Consider the following 21,021-nt stretch of genomic DNA (forward strand, 5'->3'; position numbering starts at 1 on the left):
TGTCTCTGCTGATAACAAGACTCTGTAGGGGGAAATACAAAAAGAAACCCTGCTAACTCCTTGAATTCTTTGAAAAATTTGGATGTCAGACCCATGTTTTGTCCGAACCAAAAGGACCATGGTCCTACTCTTCTGAAAGTACTCCAAGATATTTAATGACACAAGATATGCAGGATTTTCTGCATCTGAGAAGATGAATATTCTTCTGGGAAAGTCTGAGCTTTTAAGTGAACTCAACTGGATTACTAATGCTTTAGCAAAGCCAGGAAAAAAACCCATTATACAAATGAGGCATAAGAATGGAAGAAAGAGTGCCTGATATCCTGAGAGACCCCAATTTTATACATCATACCCAGTGACCTCAGAGGCAGAAAACTATGTAACATGCCACGATAAAATTCAATAACCCCACCTTCCTCCAGAGTGTTTTACTAAATTGCTGGGTTTCAATGTCGTACAGGTGAATACCAAAGCAAAAGAAAACATTTTATTTTATTAAAGAAGAGTAACTGCTCTTGTAAACATATACAAAATGAAAAAGCTTTCAATCTCATTCTCATATAGCCTGTCAGCACTGGTTGTCAAGTCATGATTGCATCAAAAATGTGTCTAAAACATGCCACAAATGTGAGAGCAATCTAAACCTGACTGCATAGCCTGTCTTATCACACAATTGAGATGTGGACAATTTCACCAGTCTAAAATTTTGGTTTTGGTCAACATCTCCCATCAGCAGGAGAGCACAAATTTCAAGAGTTGATTTTAAATGTTAATGCTCCTTATGCTCAGAACTAGGAAATGCCACATGGAGTCAGACACACAGTCCTTCCTTCCTTCCTCTCTATTGGCAATTGTCTCTTGCTGGTATTGCTCCAACAGAAATAGTGAGGAATGAGAAAAGCAAATTTCAGATCTAATTTTCCCTGAAGTTTAGGGAAGTTCCAAACCTGTATCTGGATTCAGATGTGACCCTATGCCAACATTACACCAAAGTAAAACTTGAAGTGGGATTTATATGTTGATTGCTTTGGAAAATTATCACCATGGAGGTCTGCTTGCAATTTCTTTGGCAACAGCTAGCTTTATTAAGCTTCTAAAACCCCACACTTCTAAGTACATAAAATAATAAACACATGATAAAAACATTACTAATATGCATCCTTTTCCCCTTCCCAAGTGTACCCCTTCCAACAGTTTGCAAGCAGCATGGAAATATCTGTCTGATTGTTCTAACAGGCTATAGTGAAGCAGCATAAATCCCATAGAACAAAGCTGAGATGCAGCGTGCCCTTCTGTTCCACTGGCACAGCAGGAGGGGCATTCTTACCAACCTTAAAATTCAGTTGAGGTAATGCCTCTTAAATACACACTCCCTCCAAGGCAGTCATTTATCAGTGTTATCAGATAACTGCTTATTTGGAGCTGTTAATGACAGTACAGTTGTCTGCCAAGAGTACTAAAGCTCCTTCCTTCTGTATGAGTGGAATTCAGCAAATTAAGTCTAGAGGAAGAGATCTAACCTCTAATGGTCTGCAGGGGAAACTTTTCCCTGTCTTTCCTAAACCAGTAAAAGAGCCCAAGCTGTGCTATTTGGCAGCTTAACCTCAGAGGAAGTGCAATGTAAAGAAATCTCTGAAAAACAAGTAAGTTCAAACACATACCACTGCCAAATCTCTTCACTTGGAATAAGTCTTAGGTAACAAATCCAACCTCTACTTCAGGCTGCATATGCCATAAAAAAACAACCCAACCTGATGAGAAAATCTTGAAACATGAAGTGAAAAACTGTATCAATATTTTACTGGAAGTCTAGACCTATTTTAATGTCACTTAAGCATGTCACACAGTATTATTTTTAAAATACTGGGATTTAGGTGGTGAGAGAATAAATGGAGCAAAATTTAATCTCCCCACCTACCTGGTTGCATTTTGGAAAATTAAACTGTACTATTTTACACTGAGGGCTTTATAATCCTGTGTTTCCATGAACTCAAAAGTCTCCTGTGTCCTTGGATGAGAAAACACTTGCTCTTCACTCAGCCAGTGATGTGGACACGCTCAGCAAGCACTCACAGCTGTTAGTGTGGCCCTGCCGGGCTGCTGCCTCTCCATGCAGGGACAGTGCAGACACTCAGCAACCCTCAGGACAGAGCTGCTGCTCAGCTCAGCCCAGCCTGGTCAACAGGAGAAGGCAGAGCTGCCCCCACTCCTCTGGCTCATTCAGGCAGTTCCCTCAGCAGTCAGGACCCAGGCATATGAAAGCCACTCTGGCTCTCCAGTCCTCCTTCCCAGCCTGATACTTTCCCTACAAAGTGTACCTAATGCTCCAATTACTGAGGAAAGCCATCTGCTAGATGGGCCCCAAACATCCCAGGAACCCACAAGTCCCAGGGTTGATGGCCAACATGTTGGCTCCATCTTCAACAGCTCTAGCACACACAGTGCAGAACCATGGAAGCTCTGCTCTCCCAGCACCTCTTCTCTCAGGATTATCAGGTTCCCTCCCTTTCACCTTGCTAGGGAAGATGGGAGCAGCCAAAAGCTGGCAGCATCCCACCAGGAAGTCCCCAGTGTTCATGAAGGTGGTACTGAACAAATTTGGTCCATGGAAGCAGAAGTAGATCCTTCCATGTCCACCTCGATGCTGGAAGATCCATTCCTGCCTCTGCTTTACCCTTGGGAACATTGACCCCAGTCCACTTTGCCCAGCAGAGCCTGGTCCTCCCACTGCCCTGTTGTGGCACTTCCCAATCCAGCATGAGTGCCTTCAGAAGCCTGAGTGCCACAGAGGATCAGGCCTGCCACATTTTGGTTTTCCATCCTACAAAGTCTTAAATTTTTCTGCATTTAATAATCCACATACCATGCCCCACTTTCAGACTTAAAACCTTTTGATTCCATCCATCCAATTGACAAGGTGAGGGGATCTTTTTCTTAAATATATAATTGAACAAAACCTATATGGAATATGCTCACTTGTTTCAGTGATCTGGAAAATGTGCTTTGTCTATTTTACAGAGACTGTGCACATTTCAGATTTCCCTTAAGCTTTTGTAATTTTTCTGGTCTTGATGGTTTTACTTTGTCAGCGTAGCTGATACCAATCAGATGAGAGAAACAATTTGAGAGTGGCTTTTGTCCAGGAGGTAGCAGAGAAGAAAACCAGCAATAAAATTCTGGTAATTTCTCATTTCACTGTAGAGACGTGTTGTGGGGATTTGCATATTCTGTCTGTGAAGCAAACAGAGCTAAAATCAGATGATATGGCAAGAAAGGCTTGAAATGCCTTTCAAGACTTCAGGTATAATGATTATTAAACAAACCTTTCCTATGAAGATTGCTCAAAGCATCATTTCAGGCATCTAGCTCATAACCTGAGCAATTCTCAGAAATCCCAGACAGACTGACACACTGAGCAGAGGTTTATGTGTGAAGTGTGTGCACACTACAGAGAACATGCACATGGCCTATCAGTTTAGCCCACAGATATGCTGGTAGAGAAAGGCTAATTCCTGCAGGGCTCATGGCATGCTGAGAGCTGCTTTCAGCATTTCACCCAGGCCCATCTCTGCATCCATCAGCTGGCCTCAGAGTGCAAGGGAAGATGAGAAATGAATTAGAAAGATACAGCTTGTAATGGCTGAGTCATAACACTAAATGCCTCTAACTCAAGCTAACAGGGTCATTTAGAAGGGATGACTTGCTGTGCATCAGCTGAAGAAGAGAGGAAATTCTGGGTACTTAACATTTTAGAATAATACTCAGACTTTCCCTTCAGCTGCATTTAGTGTCTGAACAAACTCCAGGGCACAAACTCCAGTGCCAATTTAATACAGGCTTCTATTTGCAGAGACTCATTAACGTTGTGCACAACTGCTTCAAAAAAAGGTTAAAGCCTTGGCAGAAAGCAGCAACAGCAACTATTGATTCAACTCTAGAAACTCTCCAGCACTTAGACTGAGTCCTACCAGCTGGGGAAACATTGAGGCATTAAGCAGAGTTTTAAGCAGACACCAAAGCACAGAGCCACAGCCAGTGGCACAGAGGGGCTGCAGGCATGGGCAGGTCAACATCATGTCCCTGCAGCCACCACGGTGTCCCTTGCTGTGCCAGCTGATGCAGCCTGCAGGGCAAAGCTGCTGCCATCCCAGCTAACTGCTCCAGTAAATCAAATCTGCTTATATACTTTCCTTAACTGCATGCTTTAGTTCTTTAGAAAAAAAACAGAGCTTTAAAAATGAGACACCACCATTCTGTACTAGAAAAGGCTTATACTGGGCCTTATTCTATACAAGAATACTATGGATTTGTTCTCTTGTAATTCCTTTGGATGTGGGGTTTTGACTGTTTCTCCTTTTGTAGATACTTGGGCTCATTTAAAAAAAAGTCCTATAAAATATATAGAAAAGTAAGTATTGAAAGTGTGTTCTGTTCATTTGTAACATAAGTGGCTTTAGAAATAGCTTGGAAGAAACTCAGGAAAAGCCTTCAATTCAGTTAAAAATTATCCAGAAACAATGAAAAACCAAAACTGTGGACCTGGAGAGGCACTGGCATTATGCAAGTTTTGATCAGTTCCTGGGCTTGATAGCCCAGGCTCACCTTTCACTGCCTACATCTTGTCTTGCTTCAGACCCACAGTGTATATTAGAGACCTCCATGTTATTCCATCAAGATTAAGAGCAGACATTATTTTCTAAGAAGTTACTGAAATGCTTTTGATGATGAGATTTGGTATGAAATGCTTTTTACCTCCCAAAGTTCTCAAAGCACTTTACTATTCAAATGTAGTGCTACAGATGGCTCACACACTCACTGCTCAGCTGTAACCAGATGAGGACCAGACAGCAAGAACCATTTAGTTTTTCCCCCTTAAGCCTACATAAATATTTGGAAAAAGAATTGAAGTATACCTCTCTCCATTGAAATGGGAAGGGGAATGTAGGTGGAAAGAATTTAATTACCAGAGTTGAAATTTGACAGGGGGAGTAGATCACACTTTCTGGTGATATAACATTCATCTGCTCTGAGTGCTGCTCTGCATACAGCACATACAGCAAGCAGTCTGAAGTGCTGCAGTCTGAAATCACTGCCTCTCCTGAACACATTCCTGCAGCAGGAAGGCTGGTTGGTAATTAACACAACTTAGCATGCTTGAAATCCTTAATTATCTAAGGGGCATGGGAGGGACACTAGGGGCCTCAATCCCTTACCTGCAGGGCAGTGAGATGAGAGCTGTGTGCCCTGTCTGCTTCTTGGCACTGCCATTGCAAAGCCCCAGTGAAACAGCTCCTTACCAGGAGCCATGAAAGCTCAGACATGGAATAATACCCTGATGGCTGAAGGGCTCTCAGAGGTGCTGAACTGTGTTCTCAAACTAAGGTACAGCTTAGTACCTCATCTCATGCCTGGAGGTACCTAAAAGTGTCACTAACATTTTCACAAGCTTTATTAATTATGTCCCCCGACCCCCAAAAACTCTTAACTGGAAACAGTGGCAGGCAGTGAGTTGAACTTGCAGAATTATTAGAATAATTGAAGAATAATGATGATGCAGTGGATCTTGAATGATCACTGGGTTTAAGTTCCTGCCCCCAAACAGACTCAACTACATCTTACAGCACTTTTGGTGAAAAATAATCTAAACTGTTCTTAAAGCCTTTTAGTCCTGGTGAGACCACCTACCTAAAGAAGTGTATTTCATCATCCTCACTGGCAGAAAGCATTTCTTCCACTCAAATGCAAATCCTGTTGTCCTGTCCACTGCAAAAATGCAAATGCATGTACTAAGTGCATTAGTTTGGACTAATGCTTTCTTTAGAAGAGTGGAAGAAATAGGTGTTGTCTGGCTCACATTTATGGAGCAGGGCAAGAAAAGATGGTATTGGGAAGGGAAAGGTAGGCAGCTGAAGCATCAGGCAAAAATAAAAGTTATTAGTGAATGATGTTTTGTTGAGTGAATGAATGAATGCAGATTTGATGAGGTTCATAAGTAACATCCTGCAGGGTCAGCAGGGAAACCCTAATTAGGCAGGATGGCCTTCCTCATTATTAATTAGAGTTATGTGCTTGATTAAAGCGCTACAATTCTTCCTAGTACTGCAGGAGGCCAGCAGGAAGCCTGCAGCATACATTCAACCTGTTCTGCCTGTCTCTTGCACACACCAAGAGTGGCTGTGCAGCCTCTCTTACCCCATTATCCTCCTGCACACAGACACGTTTGTGGGACACCTCCACCTCCCTTCTCTGCCTTCCCAACAGGTGCTGCTTATCCTGTGCCTGGCTGCAGAAGAAAGCAGGGATAATGTCCTCCTCTAGATGAGCAAGAGGCTCTTGAGCATGCTGTGGTCAGCTGACAAAGGGGGAAAACCAGAGCAGTAGTTGTGTGCAAATGAATAGCTCCCAGTGCTCGGTAACACACGTCTCCAGCAGATGCCACAGGTAATTATGCAACTGAGGGTTGTGCTTCAGGGAGCACTCATAAAATACAGCTTTTATCTTGCTGCTTCCAGCCCATGTCTGGTAATGTATAAATAATGTTAACAGCACCCACCCAGACGGTCAAAGATTGGATGTGCACTGGGTGTATGCATGCCTGGTGAAATACAGATTTTGCTGCAAACTTGAGATATGTTAGAAGAAGGGGAAAAAAAAGGCCCTTAAATACACACCTACTGAGGTGATACCTATAAGTTACAAGAACTCCTTTTTAGATAAGAAAAGCTGGGTATTTAAGGACTTTCTGAGTGTCCCTTTAGGCAAGCAGCCTTCAGACTGACTGAAGATAGGTTATGAATATGGGGTGGCAGCTGCTTGACATGGGTCTGGCTCCACACAGCAAGCTGACAGCTTCATATCCCAGGACACTTCAGCAATGTGACAGCTGGGATAAGCAGGAAACTCACTGTACAGCAGTATAGTTAACAGGAGAATCCTCTGCCAGTGGGGCCAACCTTATTGGAAAGATAGATAGATGCCAGTGGGCTTAGGAAAATAAGCAAGAGATCAAAATTAATTTTTGCTGCACTTGGTTTCCCCATACACTCATCTCATTCTTCCACATGTGCTTTGTACATGTTCCAGCCGTACCATTTTGCTCCACAAATGTGCATAAGCTTATCCCATTTTATTGCCCACAGATCATAGACACAGCCTTGCAACTGAGAATGCACCAAGTGTATTGTAAATACCATCCAAAAATATGGTGACAAAATGGAGAAACAAAGGAGGTTTGAGGAAGGCATGCAACAAGAGCACGTCTATGGAGGAGCTAGAACACAACTCTGAAAACATGAACCACTGGTATTTCCCAGAGACAGTCACAATGGAGGGGTGCTACAGCTGCTTTTTAGCTTTGGTTTTGTTGTTCAAGCTTGTCAAAATGAGAACAGTACCTGAGAGGAACAATTCTGCAAAGCAGGTGAACATCTTTTTGTAAGTGAATTGCATTTTGAAGATGCTTTAGGTGCATTGAAATAAATCACATTGTAGTTTATTGACAAATGTATGCCATGTAGCAGGCTGACAGTGGCTACAAAACTGAGAGAGATTCGATTATCTATAAATAATTCCTCATTATGTGTCAACATGAGGAAGTACAGACAGAAACGTGAGCTGAATAGAGGGAGGAGATCAAAGGAGCTGAGCTAAATATTCAAATGCAACAATTTGATAGAGTAAGGGAGCAGAAAATCAAAAAACTACCTACAGTGATTGCTGATCCTGGGAATTGATGGTGGTCATACATTTTTACTGTTATTTTCCTAATGATAAAAATGCTGGGTTTTAATCTGAAGCTGAAACATTTCACTGCTTTTTATTTACGTTTTTCTAAATTTTCCGTGGAAAGTTGTTTTGTGATGCAGCTTGTATCACTTTATATAAAAATACTGAAAAATTTTTGCAACTCTATGTTATAAAAAATAAAGCTGTTTTGCCACTGAACAAAGGAAAAAAAAATTAAAATGGGAAGTATTTTACCAATGCTTTGTAAATAAAAATGTGCCATTTGGCATATTTGTGTTAGTACAGAGTCAGTGTCACAAACAAGAAAAAACAATCTGACTGGGGAAAAACCCATTCCCAAGTCTCAAAATAAGGAAGAATGTTCATTCTGAAGTAATATTTACTAAAACTCCCCTCCTCCTTCTGAACTTGGTCTTTCACATGTATTTCTCTATAATAGAAGAAAAATATACATTTTAACTGCCAGAATTTCATGCCTCAGCAATTCTTAAATTTGGTTGGCTTTCAAAAACAAAGCCATGAGAACTGTAGGAAGAACAGGCTTTAATTAATGTTTTACTTTTAACAAAATGCAATCTATTGTATCTCTTAGTATCAAATTCCCAAAAAGCACTCACCCTATCACATGGCTTTCTATAAAATTATGCATAGAATTACATAGGCACAAATATCAATATACTGGGGAGCTTAATTTTATATTGTGGCACAAACACTTTCCAAAATAGGATTTTACAGTTTCATATCCATGACCAATACCCAGGCCATTCTGTGGTTCTACTTTTTTAGCATAAATGATTCAGTAATTGAATATCCTCAAGCATGTTGTGAATGGTAAGCTTTTAAGGGTGGACTAAATCCAGGGACAGTTTGTATTCATTCTGGTAAGAACTAGTAAGTGCATCATAATTTCAGATTACTGAAACCCAAGGAAGGCCCAAGGAAGGCCCAAGGAAGGCCCAAGGAAGGCCCAAGGAAGGCCCAAGGAAGGCCCAGTCATGTCCATCTTCTGTGATTCAGCAGGTCAGAGAAAATATTAAGAACCCTCTCTGGAACTTATATCTGTGGATATGCTCCCTGTAGCAGTGAAGTGAGGGCGCCCTAGTTACTGATCTCTCACTACCAATAGTTTTGGCCCACAGTCTGTTTCTGGCATGGCAGAAATCAGTAGGAACCTGTTGTTTCTTTAAAAGCCCTCCCCGTGGAGTGATGGAAATTGAAAGGTTCTTGATGTAGGTCCTAAGAGCCCTCATTGTCCAGCCCTGCCCTCAGGGGTGATCAGCAGCAGCAGAAACCTTTAGCACCGAGCTTCTCTGGGACGCAGCAAGTTCATGAATCTCCAATAGTCCCCGAGGAGCAGCAGCTCTGAACCTCACTGGCAGTACAGTCAAGTGAGAAGTTCTGCTCTTTTGCATGCAGGCTTTGAATTTCCAGGGCTCCTTGACAGCCTCTAAATTCCTGCAGGAAGCAGTTGCCTGTATAAAGCTGCTCTGCAGGACCTTGGAGAGCAGCCTCTCTCAGGCTGTATTGAAATTAAATAGTAATAGAAAAGGAATCTCTGACAGTGGATACCAGTTTAAGTTAGAAAAGCCCTTGTCACAATATGCTTTCAGAGCAGGCACAGTACATATATTATTGAAAAGCTTTGCTTCTATGTAGCATGCCAAGTTGGCAGAAATGCAAACTTGAAATTTAGAAGTGATTGCTAGGGAGCTAGTCAGGAAGAAGGAACCAGAGAGGAAGAAATTAATAGTATTTGTTTCTTTTAAAGAATAAATCTCGAGCTAGTTTTCTTTTTTTATGACAATCTTACATTACTAATCTGTCTTTCTAGGTCAGAAAATAGAAATAAATTTTATGTGATGCTCTCTTGTAATCCAGTGGTACAAAATGGACTCTCACAGAAAGCTGCAGTATTTTACTCTGCTCTCCTGGCACACAGGGAGATGCATTTTAGGGCCCTTTGTAGTTTGTGTGCCTGGCAAGATCCCTGTGTCTTTTTGAGAAGGGGAAAAATAAGACAGCACAAAAATGATACAGGAGTAAAACTAAGTAACACAGACTCTACATCAAGGATATTATTTCCCTGGGGAAAACTGGGATGATTTTTCATCCTCTTTGAATTCTGTCATCTTTTTCAAAGTATCTGTTTAACCACAGAACTGACTTGAAGAACAAGCACTAAGGCTATCAGAAAGCACTGCAGCAAATTCTCATCCACTGCTGAGAGAATGAGGAGGGGGAAGTAGGGCTGACACAGCTGTGATTTTAAAGCAAAAAAACAAACCAACACTTTTATAATAATATAAAAGAAAAAAGCAAATGAGCAACATCTGATTACTACAGAGAAATCACTGATTTAGGTGAAAAAAATGTCCAAGAAACTTCACCTGCTACTCTCAAAAACATTTGTTCTTATTATTCTTCCTTTCTATACAAGCAGAAATAAAATTAGGCAGCCTTTTCCACCTCATGGAAATAACTTGTAGCTCAGACTTCAAGTGCTGATAATCCTTTCATGCTTAAGATGACCACAGCCAGGTATCATTCCTGTGCTTTATTACCATGTAGAAGAGCAAATTCTGCAAGACTAAATCTGGGTTACTGGCTCTGGAGAATTAGTGACAGTTGTCTACATGTTCACACTGTAAGCAGAGTGCAGGAGAGCATTAATAACATTCTAGGTTAGGTTATGAATACTAATATATTTCTGCAACATCACACAAAAAGCCTACAGCATCACCAGAACCTCTATCCAGGTATTCAAGTCTGTCAAAAAAAGAAAAAAAAAAAAAAAGAAAGATCCAAGCACAGTTAACTCCAATCACCATTGTCCAAGGAAGATTCATTTCATGCTGATACTGTTTCACCACAGAAGATCAGGCACATTCTGAGACACAATTAGAGTAAGTTGTTTCACAGAATTCAGATGTATAAAAGTAGTTAGGGATATGTTTTCAATAGTGTTCTCAGTACATGGCAGCAAGACACGCTGTCAGTACCCTGTCTTTCCACTCTGTGCATCCACAGAAGTGAGATAAATAAATTCCTGGCTCAGGCATGAAATATCTCTTGAATTCATTACTGGCTATGCCTGAAGAGGTAAGTATTAGTCTAAAAGTTATAGGAGATACTAAATCCAACAAAAGATTCAGCTTGTGAGACAAGTACTGTAGTGGCATTGTAGTGATTTGACTTTAGATGAGGCTCTTAAGCAGAATTTTAACACAAAAAGCAATTTGTGCATGAAAGAAACAGTCGCTCTTGGCAAAATTGCTTAAAGAAAGCTCTGTCACTGAGGTCATTGATGCCTGACCTCACCATAGCAGGTGTTTATATTACAACAGGAGGTTTTTGTGTTTCAGCAAATATAAGTCTGATTAGCTTGTGGTAGTGAGTATCCAGAACTATATACAAAGCTCCTTCACATGTCAGTATGCTTTAAACACTTACAAAATTCTGATTTTATAAGAAGGGTAACAGGTCACCATAGCACTTAAATAAATTAATAAATAAAATAGCAATGATAGAAAGCACTGCCTGGTTCCACATTTCCAGAATTGCATAAATTACATGATTCCCATGTCAAATGGAAGGAAGACTTAAAACTGGACTCATAAAATCCCCACTAAAGACCTGGCTGAAACCCAAACACTTATGAATTTCATGGCCTGAGGATTATTCACCCAGTTACACTTTCAATTTTTGACACATGGACAGCAGAGCTCGAGAACATGAGCCAGAAATTTTGGCACTACTGTGGCAGTTCGTCCTCTCTCCCTAGCTGATCAAGTTCTGCTTGTCTTGATACAGACTGGAAAGAGCAGCTCTCTCTCCCCTGTGCACCTGAAGAGACAGACAAGCAAAATATTAAACAGCTACAGATGCTGAAAGAAAAGCAACTGTTCAGTCAACTCTTCAGGGTTTTTTCAAAGCTTTACTTGTAGGACCAAACTGATGAGAAGATCTGATGATTATTAAAAAAAAAAAAAAAGCAAAGAAAATTTGTCTGATAGGAGCACAGCTAAAGCTTAATCTATTTCTGTAGCAAAACAGAGGCAAACTGCTGATAATATGCTAGAGAGGCACAGAAATTTCTGCTAATCTATTAACAGGGGACAAGCAGCTCTTCTGGCACAGTGAGGGCTGACATCAAACTACCAGTCTGACAACCCTTATTGCTCAAATCCCTCACACCCCCTGCTCTGCCTAAGACAGGCACTCGTCACTGTTAGTGCTCTCAAATGGCTGACACACCAGAGCAGGCCACATCCTATTTCCCTTTTTTCTTTTCAAGCCACAGCACAAAACTTCTCACTCACAGTCAGCACAGTTGGTGCATGGGGCATGGTTTCATAACAGCAGGAAAAGCTTTTCCCTGCTAGGCTGGCTGAAGGGTTCTGTGGTTGGGAGGAGTTGGTGCCTCCCATCCCTATGACAGCTCAGTAGCTGCCTTGTTTTGTCCTGTTCAAGCAGGCAATGCCACTAAGGCTCACAGCATAGATTCAGCATTCAACAGGGGAAGAGGCAAAGCCCTACAAGTTTCTACTGATGGGGTAATAGCACAGCACTGCTCTGCACCAGAGCAGCATCCTTTCCATGGGGAAACCAAACCTAACTAAAGAAATCTCCTCTTTTTAAACACATCACACTTAAATACTAGGCTTAAGGGTAAAGTTCTTAAGGTGCTGAGGTTCCAGGTCACAATGTTCCCTTGGGAGAACACAGAGTTTCATTGCAATTTCCATATCTCTATTCACGATCAAAAGAATAAAAAAGAGAAAGAAAAAGGCTTTATTTCCCTACTACCCTAGACTGCCCCATACTGCAGGCACTGAGTCTGTTCCTTCCAACAGCAGTGTACTTCCTCAGTGCTTTTCTAAGTGTGGAAAAAGAGAATTGCAGAAGGGCTCTCTCCTAACCAGGTTTACCAGGTCCAGGGAAACCCATCAAGATGTCTCAATTCCCATCATGCTCCCTGCACTGCAGTTCCTCCAGAGTGAAATAGAACAGCTAGCAGGAAGATCTACATGTTTTCAATGTCATTTTTTAGGCCTACAAGATGCAAAAAATCTTGGTGAGAATCTGTCTTTGACAAAGACATAAGAAAAACACTTTCCAAAGGACTGTTCTGTCAACGCACCACGGGTCATGATGAGAAATGGAGAAATCACAGAAGAACCAGCTGTCACACAGGCTGCAGGAGCCTTAGTGTGGGGAATAAAGTGGAGGCCCTTGTCCACAAGTTGTCCCCTTTGCTACTTTCATAGGCATACTTTATTGGTGTGCTCCCTGTGTGTCTTAATTAGCAGCTCTGCAGAGTACATTAAGGGATCTGACTGTCAGGTCTTCTGCTGTGACTCCACAGCTGTTGAATACAGAACAACCAGGGCACACAGACAGAGCCATGTTCTCCTACAGAAATTAAAGCATGTCAGTGGCTTTTTTCCAGCCTCTTTTGCAGCTGACATCCCCAGTCTAAGTGGTGCCATCTGTCAACTGTGTGGTATACAAGTTTTCATGAAGGAGATTAGAAGAACTAAAGTAAATTCTACTCAAAGCAGCATAATATTGATACTGAAAGAAGACCACTGCAGTGCACTGGCATCTTGTATCCAAGGGACTTCATTTTCAGAGTGATGTCAATGAGCAAGGGGCTGCTATGCAACTGTTGAGCTTGGCAAACCCTTGAAGGATTTCCAGTCTCATGCTCTGCATCATTCCAGTGAGACATTCACCTGTGCTGCCCCTGCTGAACTGCACTCTTACATTTGATATGCTGCTCCACTTTTACAACATCTGCCATGGGAGTACTTGAAAAGAGTAGATGGCCACCAAATTCAAAGCAAGGTCTGCTCTGCAATTCTCTTGGGAAAAAGTGAATGGTTATCTCCCCCCATCTGCTCTCCCCTCTCCCACCAAGCTTTCTACTTAACACAATTACATGCAGCACTTGACAACAGAGCTGATAAATTATGTGCGGCTTGAATTGAAAATGTGAAGGATAATAGGGATAAATATCAATGCATTCACAGATGACACAAACACATTTCATCACTTTCAAGGCTTTTTGGTTGTGTTCAGGAATGACTTGCAGGAACTAATTCCTCAGTGCATTGTCTTAAACAATTCTCCAGAGGAAAAATGGACTATGCCTATGACATAGATGACAGATAAGAGTAAAAACAGTGAAACCCCCACAAGTCCCAAAGGAAAAACAGCCCAGCGAGGCAGCAGTAGGATGCTGCCATCAGAAAAAAAAAAAAAAAAAAAGACTGTGTGGTTGCAGGACAGGTTTGTGTTTCCATTTTTTTCCCCCATCCTTGAAGTTCCTGCTTGCAACTTTCTAGTGCCATGAAGGGGAAACACACACCTAGCAGGGGATGGAAAGAGGCATGGAAAGAGAGCCACAAATTCCTGAAGCCTCTCAGATGGAAACACATGTGGTCTCCTCATGCTTCTCTTGCCTTCTCAACACTGACATGGCTGTCACAGCTCTTGATGTCTCTCTAGGTTTTCTGATCTCCTGGAGTACATTGGAGCCTCCCCATGGCTTTGGGGTCCCTGAAGTGCACTCAGGTGTGTTTTGCTATCCCCCCTCCCCAGTTTCCCTCAGCTGCAGGAACAGGCTGCACAACTCCTGAAAGAGAAGCTGCTCTTCACCATGAGCCACCCAGAGGCAGGAAAACAACTGCAACTCCAGAGAAGCTGCATACATCCTGTATTTTTAACAGGGTTCAGTACAAGTTTGCTTTAGGCCATGGACCATGGAGTTATTTCTGGTGCCAGCCCTTGAGGTTTGGTCTGGAAGTGGGAGCACAGGACTGCCTGGCAAGAAACTGCCTCTCAGAATCCTTTTAGGGAAGAGAACTGGCTCTAAAAGGAACAACCATCACAAGTGCTTGATTTCACAAGACACAACCACTCCTGCAGGCAGATTTTCTTTTCACAATCTGCTCCTACTGGGCTGACTCTCCCTGAGCAAGGAGATGCCCAGTGTTTGTTAGCAAGGTGCAGCTGCAGGGAGGCACCAGGGGTTGGCCTCTCCTGGCACACCATGGCCTGGCAATGCAGAGCACCCGTGGAGAAGCTGTCCCATGGAACCTGCCTGCAGTTATTGCTCAGGGCCCTGCTGTTGGGCTCAGCAGCACCAGAACCACACAGCCAGGCTCTGCTCAGCATGGCAGCAATTCATGCCATGAAATTTCCTGCAACTCCAACATATTGCAGGGCAATGGAGGGACGGGGAGGAGCTCTGTGCCTTGCTGAACAGCTCAGAGAAACAGCAGCCAAAACCAGAGCTGAGCCAAATGGTTCCTTTCTCTGCAACTCATGACAAGCAAACATTTTGAGGTCAGGAAAAACCAAGCTCTTGCTGTCTAGAGGCAACCAGTTGCCTTCTATAAATGTGTCATTTTCTATTGAGTCCTGTGCAAATTGGAATGAGACAATTCCAGACATCTTAAAAAAAAAAATGGAACCATAAAAAAAAAAATTATATACTCCTACTAGCTATGTGCTGATCCAAATTAAACCATATTTATGTATTTGAGAGTGAAAAAATTTATCATTTGTATCATTTCTTTATCACATAAAAATACCGTGGGGTGTATTTATGGCACAAATTCTTTAATTTTGAATAAATGAAAAATATTCATAGTATTAGAGTTGGAGCTGAGCAGCATAATAAGGCATTAAAGTACACTTTTCACCTGTTGACACCTCTTTTTAAGGCTGGAAATTAAAATGTTGAAAATAGAAAGCATCGATATTCTTGAAGGTTATATCCAAAAGGCTCAGTAACAGTATGTAAGTGGAGAATTAATGTCATAATGAACATAAAAATCTCACATTTTTAGATGAAAAAGCTTGGAAAGCAAATGATGCACATTTGTTCATTACGACTTAATTAGCCCAGCCTGATATTAAGGACTAGCAGTAATAGTGAATGCAAATTGAAGACTGCCTGTGGGTATAGCTACACTTACATATATATATATATCTGTATATATACCTCTCAAGTAATTGCCAATATGATAAGTGTTGAAATAAAGGCTGTTGAAATGCTTCTGGGACTTGAATGAAGGAGTAATATCTCTTTTTTAAACCTTGCTTCAAAATAACTTTTGCTATTTATTTCTGAGAAAAAGATATCTAAACATAAGTTTGATTTCAATCTTTCCTTAAATTTCCAGTTTTTCTTTACTGAGTTAGGGAAGAGAAAGGAGGAGGACATTTTCTGGCACTTTATGCATTTCTCACTTGTATTTATTAAGAAGTGAAAGGCACCTAAGTGTTCATAGGTACCATGTACAATTAAAAGTTGTTTAATGCAGGGGATAAATTAATTATAGATTATTTGACGTAGGTGACACCCTGCAGATGTAAAGGCAGGTAATGATTCACACTGACAGGCCTGCAATAAAGCTCTTCTAACCAGTGCAGAGGGCAGCAGTGCAAACCATGTCACCACAAGTCTCATGCCCAGGAGAGCTGCAGCTCAGCTGTGCAGACCAGGACCACCTGCCTGTCCCTCAGCACTTGGATCCCAGGGCTCCTGAAACTCCCACTGCACATGGCCACCTTCATTTTGACTTTGTTTTCCATTTGTAAGCAAGAGAGACTTCTGTATTGCTCACCACTATGTGTTAAGGATTATTTAACCCTTATTCAGTAAATACACTGCACAGTGTTTTTCTGATAAACGTCAACTAGAAATGACAGGAAAGTAAATGACAGAACAATCCCCCTCTGTTGTTTTGCATTAATATTCTCAGTGCAAATCAGACATCAGACAGTGCAGAAATAACCACAAAGTGTTAAACAAAGTTCATGCCTATTAAAATATGAACAGACACTTTTCCCAGACCTTACATGCAACCAGTTACCTGATTCCCCTTGCTGGTCTGCTCTGGATGCTTTGGTACCATTTTAATATTTTACTGGAGCTGGCAGTAACCTACTTCAAGTGCAAGTGACCCCAGAGAGAGCTATGGTCAGAACATGGAGAAGTAAAGAGTATTTTTGGCTCTTATGAGTTAAGTGACATAGTCTAGCAGAGAGGTGGTGATAGAAGTTCAGCAAGGAGGATCAGAACACAATTATGCACGGCCAGAAATGTATTCAGTAATAATCCATCATGCTGTCTCTGGCTGCTTTGCATGCAGAAAGATCATCTGCTTTAATCTTTCCAGTTTCCAGACCCACACAGAGCATCATATATTATGTAAAAAGGTACTCTGGGTGGCACCATCGAGCTCACCACTGCAGCAGCTCTATTGTTGAAAGGGTTTTTTTGTGTTTCCCACACCCTCCCTCACCAAGTCTATACTAGGCATCCCCTTTCAGGAAAACGTTTTAAAGTGTTTCTGTCTCAAAGGAGAGGTTCTTGCTACTCACTGTTTCTCCTCATATCCTGCAGCCACACAGAGATCCTTGTTCCCTCCTGCTCACACACATGCTCTGTCCATCACTGCCTTTCTCCTGTGCTGCAGAAAAGGAACCAGCAGGATGCAGACCTTTCCATTCCCTCCCACATGAACAATTTAGTAAATTCACCCTGGATGGCTCTTGGGAGAGGTTTTTTCTGTTAGTTTGTTTTTAAATCAGTTTCTACTGGACACAGTGCAAGTGTGGTAGAGAAAAACAGTGTTCTTCAGCAGCATTTGGGGAGTTTTCACCACTAAACAAAAAGCATTTTCTGCAAGCAAGTGTCCTGGAAAACAATCTGTGCTAAAAGGAGGGGCCAGAGGAGGACAGTCTGGGCTCACGACAGGCTTCCCTCTTATCCAAACTCCTGCAGCTGCAGAGATCAGGGACACATCCCTGTCTGCTCACAGCAGGCCTGGGGACAGATCCTCACATGGACTAAATGGTCACAGTTCCCTGAGAGTGCAAGGCATTGCACCATGCTGCACCTGGGGAGGAGCTGGCCTCAATTCCTGCTTCTTTTTGTTCAGAGCCACATACATTTATCTGACATATTCCTAAAATTCTTGTGAGAGCAGAGTGCAGCTTCCTTTCCTTCCAGGGTGTTGCCTCAGACGAGGGGAGAGGAGGAATCTGTGCCTGGCTCCTCAGAGGCTGGGACGATTTCTGTGAGTGCAGAAGGGCTGGGAACTGCCCCTTGGGTGCCTTGGTGCCCACCTAGGCTAAGTGGCAGAGCCTTGCCAGGGGCTCAGGCTCCCCCCCCCTCCTCTGACAAGGCCAGCCTGACTCAGGAGCTGACTTTTCTTCTTGTTGTTGTGCTAGCAGGGAGCTAAAGGCTCCCGAGGGGCTGTTTATATAAAGTGCTTTTGAATCTCTGCTTCAGCATAGATAGCTCCCATTTAAAACTGAGGATGGACCTTTTATCAAAAGATGTGACAGGCTTTCTTAAGGGTAACTGTCACAGGTGGAGGTATAAAAAGAATAAAACCTGCCTTTTCTCTATTGTTTCAGTTTTTCTGTAATTTTACCAAGCATTTAGAGGGTGAGATAATGCCAGATACATCTGTCTTTGGCGTTTTTAGGTATGTATCATCTTGGAATCTAAGTGCTCAGGCAATATGTGATAACATCCTGAAATACTTCCACCTCCTCAAGCTTCTCCCTCATTTTTCTTTTATTTCATCTCAAATAAGTTCAAGTAACTTCTGATTTTGCATTTATCTAGATCAGAGGTGCAGAAGAAAAATAGACTTCTATAATTTAACAACTGGTAATAGCATTACAAGTAAAATTAAAATCTCTAAATCAGGATGAGTACTGAATTAGGAACAGGGACTAAATGATCATAATTTTCTGAGTATAAGAAGCAAAGATTGCTTTGAAATATTGCCATTACTTTTCGTGTGTATCCTCTGGTCACAGAGGGGAGTATTTCAAAGTCTAGTTGCCCTTAAAATTATACCAAACAATAAATCTACCTGCACATAATGATCAAATGTCAGTGGAAAATCCCTACCAAAAGGGTTATTGTGCCCTCACATGAAGAACCACTTGACTCTTAAGCAAAAAGAAAAACTAACAAGCCTCCAGAGCAAATTCACTGCCACCAAAGCCCCAGCACATCAATATCCCAGCAAATGCTGCTGAGATAACAATATCCAGTAGAGGTTTAAGTTCCATAGACCCCAAACTGCTGTTTCCAGAATGCAGAACATACAGTAGCTTGTGCTTTAACAGAGATGGACATTTCTCTGATACTGCAAAGATGACTGTCATTCAAAAGGAGATCAGAGTCCCCCTCCAAATTTCAACAGTTTCTCCCCAAGGAGACAATCAGACATGAAAACCTCAGGGACAGTGCAATAAATACCCCTCACAATGAGCAGAAAGCCATGCTATTACTAAGAGAGTGAAATGCCATAACACATACAAATTTAAAAATTATAAGGCTAATGCATGAGCCTTTCCCTTTTTGAAAGGGTCTTCCCATTTTTGTTCCCTCAAACACAGGGAAGAACAGTGATTTCCCAACAACATTTCCCTGTGGTACACTCTGTGTTTGGCTGGCCTGACAGCTCATGTGGAAAAAACCCTAAGGTAGACAAAGGGTTACTTCAGTAAACATGTTTGTATTATACTTGGCTTAATATGGGCCATTTCCTTATTTTTAAGAAAAGAACCATGGATTAAACCAGGTGAGAGTAGTGAGGAAGCACTTTATTTATGCTCCATCTCACTGCAGTCACTCAAGGCACCTCTCAGTCAGCTCTCACCCCATGGTGCACTCCCTGCCTTTGGTGCTTCACCTCTGCCTGCCTGGGAAAACATTTCCATCATGACATGGAGGAACACAATGTGAGTGTCAGTAAAAACCCTGGTCAGTGAGGAGCATGTGATGTCATGTCCTGTATCACAGAAAGTGAAAACTACTTGTAACAGCCTCAAGGCTGTTATTTGCCTTGTTTTTTGCTTTTCCAGATATTAATGATTTAACTATGGTATTTCTCCTTTAGAGGGTAGGGCAAACGACAGCAAAAGAAACCTAAACAATACCTGGAAATTAGTAACCTTTGCATCTTCCCAGACAGCAGTACAGGTCACACATATAGAGAAAAACCTAAACAAGCTGCAGGAACTGTTACATTTAACCAAGTGAAGGACTGGATGCATTATTCTTCTAGCTAGGTCATAAGTATGTGGTATTTTACACCCTATCTGGTACACAGTTGGAGTTTGCTCTCCTCTAGGAAAAGGAGTCAAGTATCTTGTGTGTCTTGCACTGTTTGCACTGAAGGGCTCAGATGTTAAACCACTCATGCTGGAGCACTGGCTGCTTGAAGTACATTCATTATGGATATCATCTTGCCAGTGGCCAGGGCTTGATAAAGGTCAGTTGACCTTCCTGAGAATACTTCAAGCAGCAGAGAAAACAAAGAAAAAACAAACCCACACGAATTCACAATTCTTTTAGTAGAGCCATTTGTCAGGAGATACAAAAGAGTTTGTTGGGAGGAAATGCTTCCCCTGCAGAAACTCTCAGGCTCAAAGATCGGGGAAAGCACTGCTCTGGCAAAGGATGGTTGTTTACAAAGCGTTACCTACCAGGCAAGGATTGCATAGGGATGTAAGAATGTACATGTGAAATCTAATTACTACCTGGAACGGAACAAGAACCTGAGGAGAATGCCTGTGTGAGTTGAGCTCTCAATAACAGAAGAGGGGGTGCAGCTTGCTCATCATTCTGGTGACAAAATCAGTCTTCTCTGCCTACACTTGTCCAGAGCCTGCCAAAATCAATGCAGAGACTCCCACTGACTGGGAGAGGATGGAACCCATGGATTCAAATGAGCATTGCACTTCAGGAGGTGCATCATTTCATGCTTTGAATGCAATATAAACAGTGAAATACAAATCACTAACAGAGTTTGGAAACAATTGCTGTTTTTTATGCAGCAGCACTTGCCCATACCTGAAAGCTTCAAGCATTGCTTAGATGCTTTCCTGGTGTCTCTATACCAAGGTGAGTTTAATTCTGTCACTGTGGCATTTGGCTCTTACTGAAGAGCTGAGGTTTAAAGAGACCTCACTATCTGCTGAGAACAATGGGCTTCTTATGAAAGCAGAGATTTTTGTACAAGAAGCCATGCAGCCATGCTTTTTCTGCAAACAGATATTCACATGTCCATCTGCACAAAAATCCAACCACATTATGGATGAGAAAGGCAAAGGCATGTACAGCTGTGGCACAACATACACATGCTGCAACAGACATTTAAGAGGAGGGAGAAAACCCCTCAAAGTTTCTGGAAATCTTTCCTGAACTAGTAAGAGCATTCTCTCCAGCACTGG

The 21,021-nt window shown here is 41.9% G+C and overlaps 1 long non-coding RNA gene across 1 annotated transcript in view; it reads right to left on the bottom strand.

The window, feature by feature from the left end:
• LOC139595304 (uncharacterized) overlaps positions 1–17,426 on the bottom strand; it is a 34,450-nt gene extending 17,024 nt beyond the window's left edge. The window contains exon 1 of the long non-coding RNA XR_011680998.1: positions 17,143–17,426. This is a non-coding gene — a long non-coding RNA (uncharacterized lncRNA). The remainder of the gene's footprint in view (positions 1–17,142) is intronic.
• Between the last annotated feature and the right edge of the window lie 3,595 nt (positions 17,427–21,021).

This window comes from Agelaius tricolor, unplaced genomic scaffold (assembly GCF_023055355.1).
Source record: "Agelaius tricolor isolate 1412-34295 unplaced genomic scaffold, bAgeTri1.0.p SCAF_13, whole genome shotgun sequence".
NCBI lineage: Eukaryota > Metazoa > Chordata > Aves > Passeriformes > Icteridae > Agelaius > Agelaius tricolor.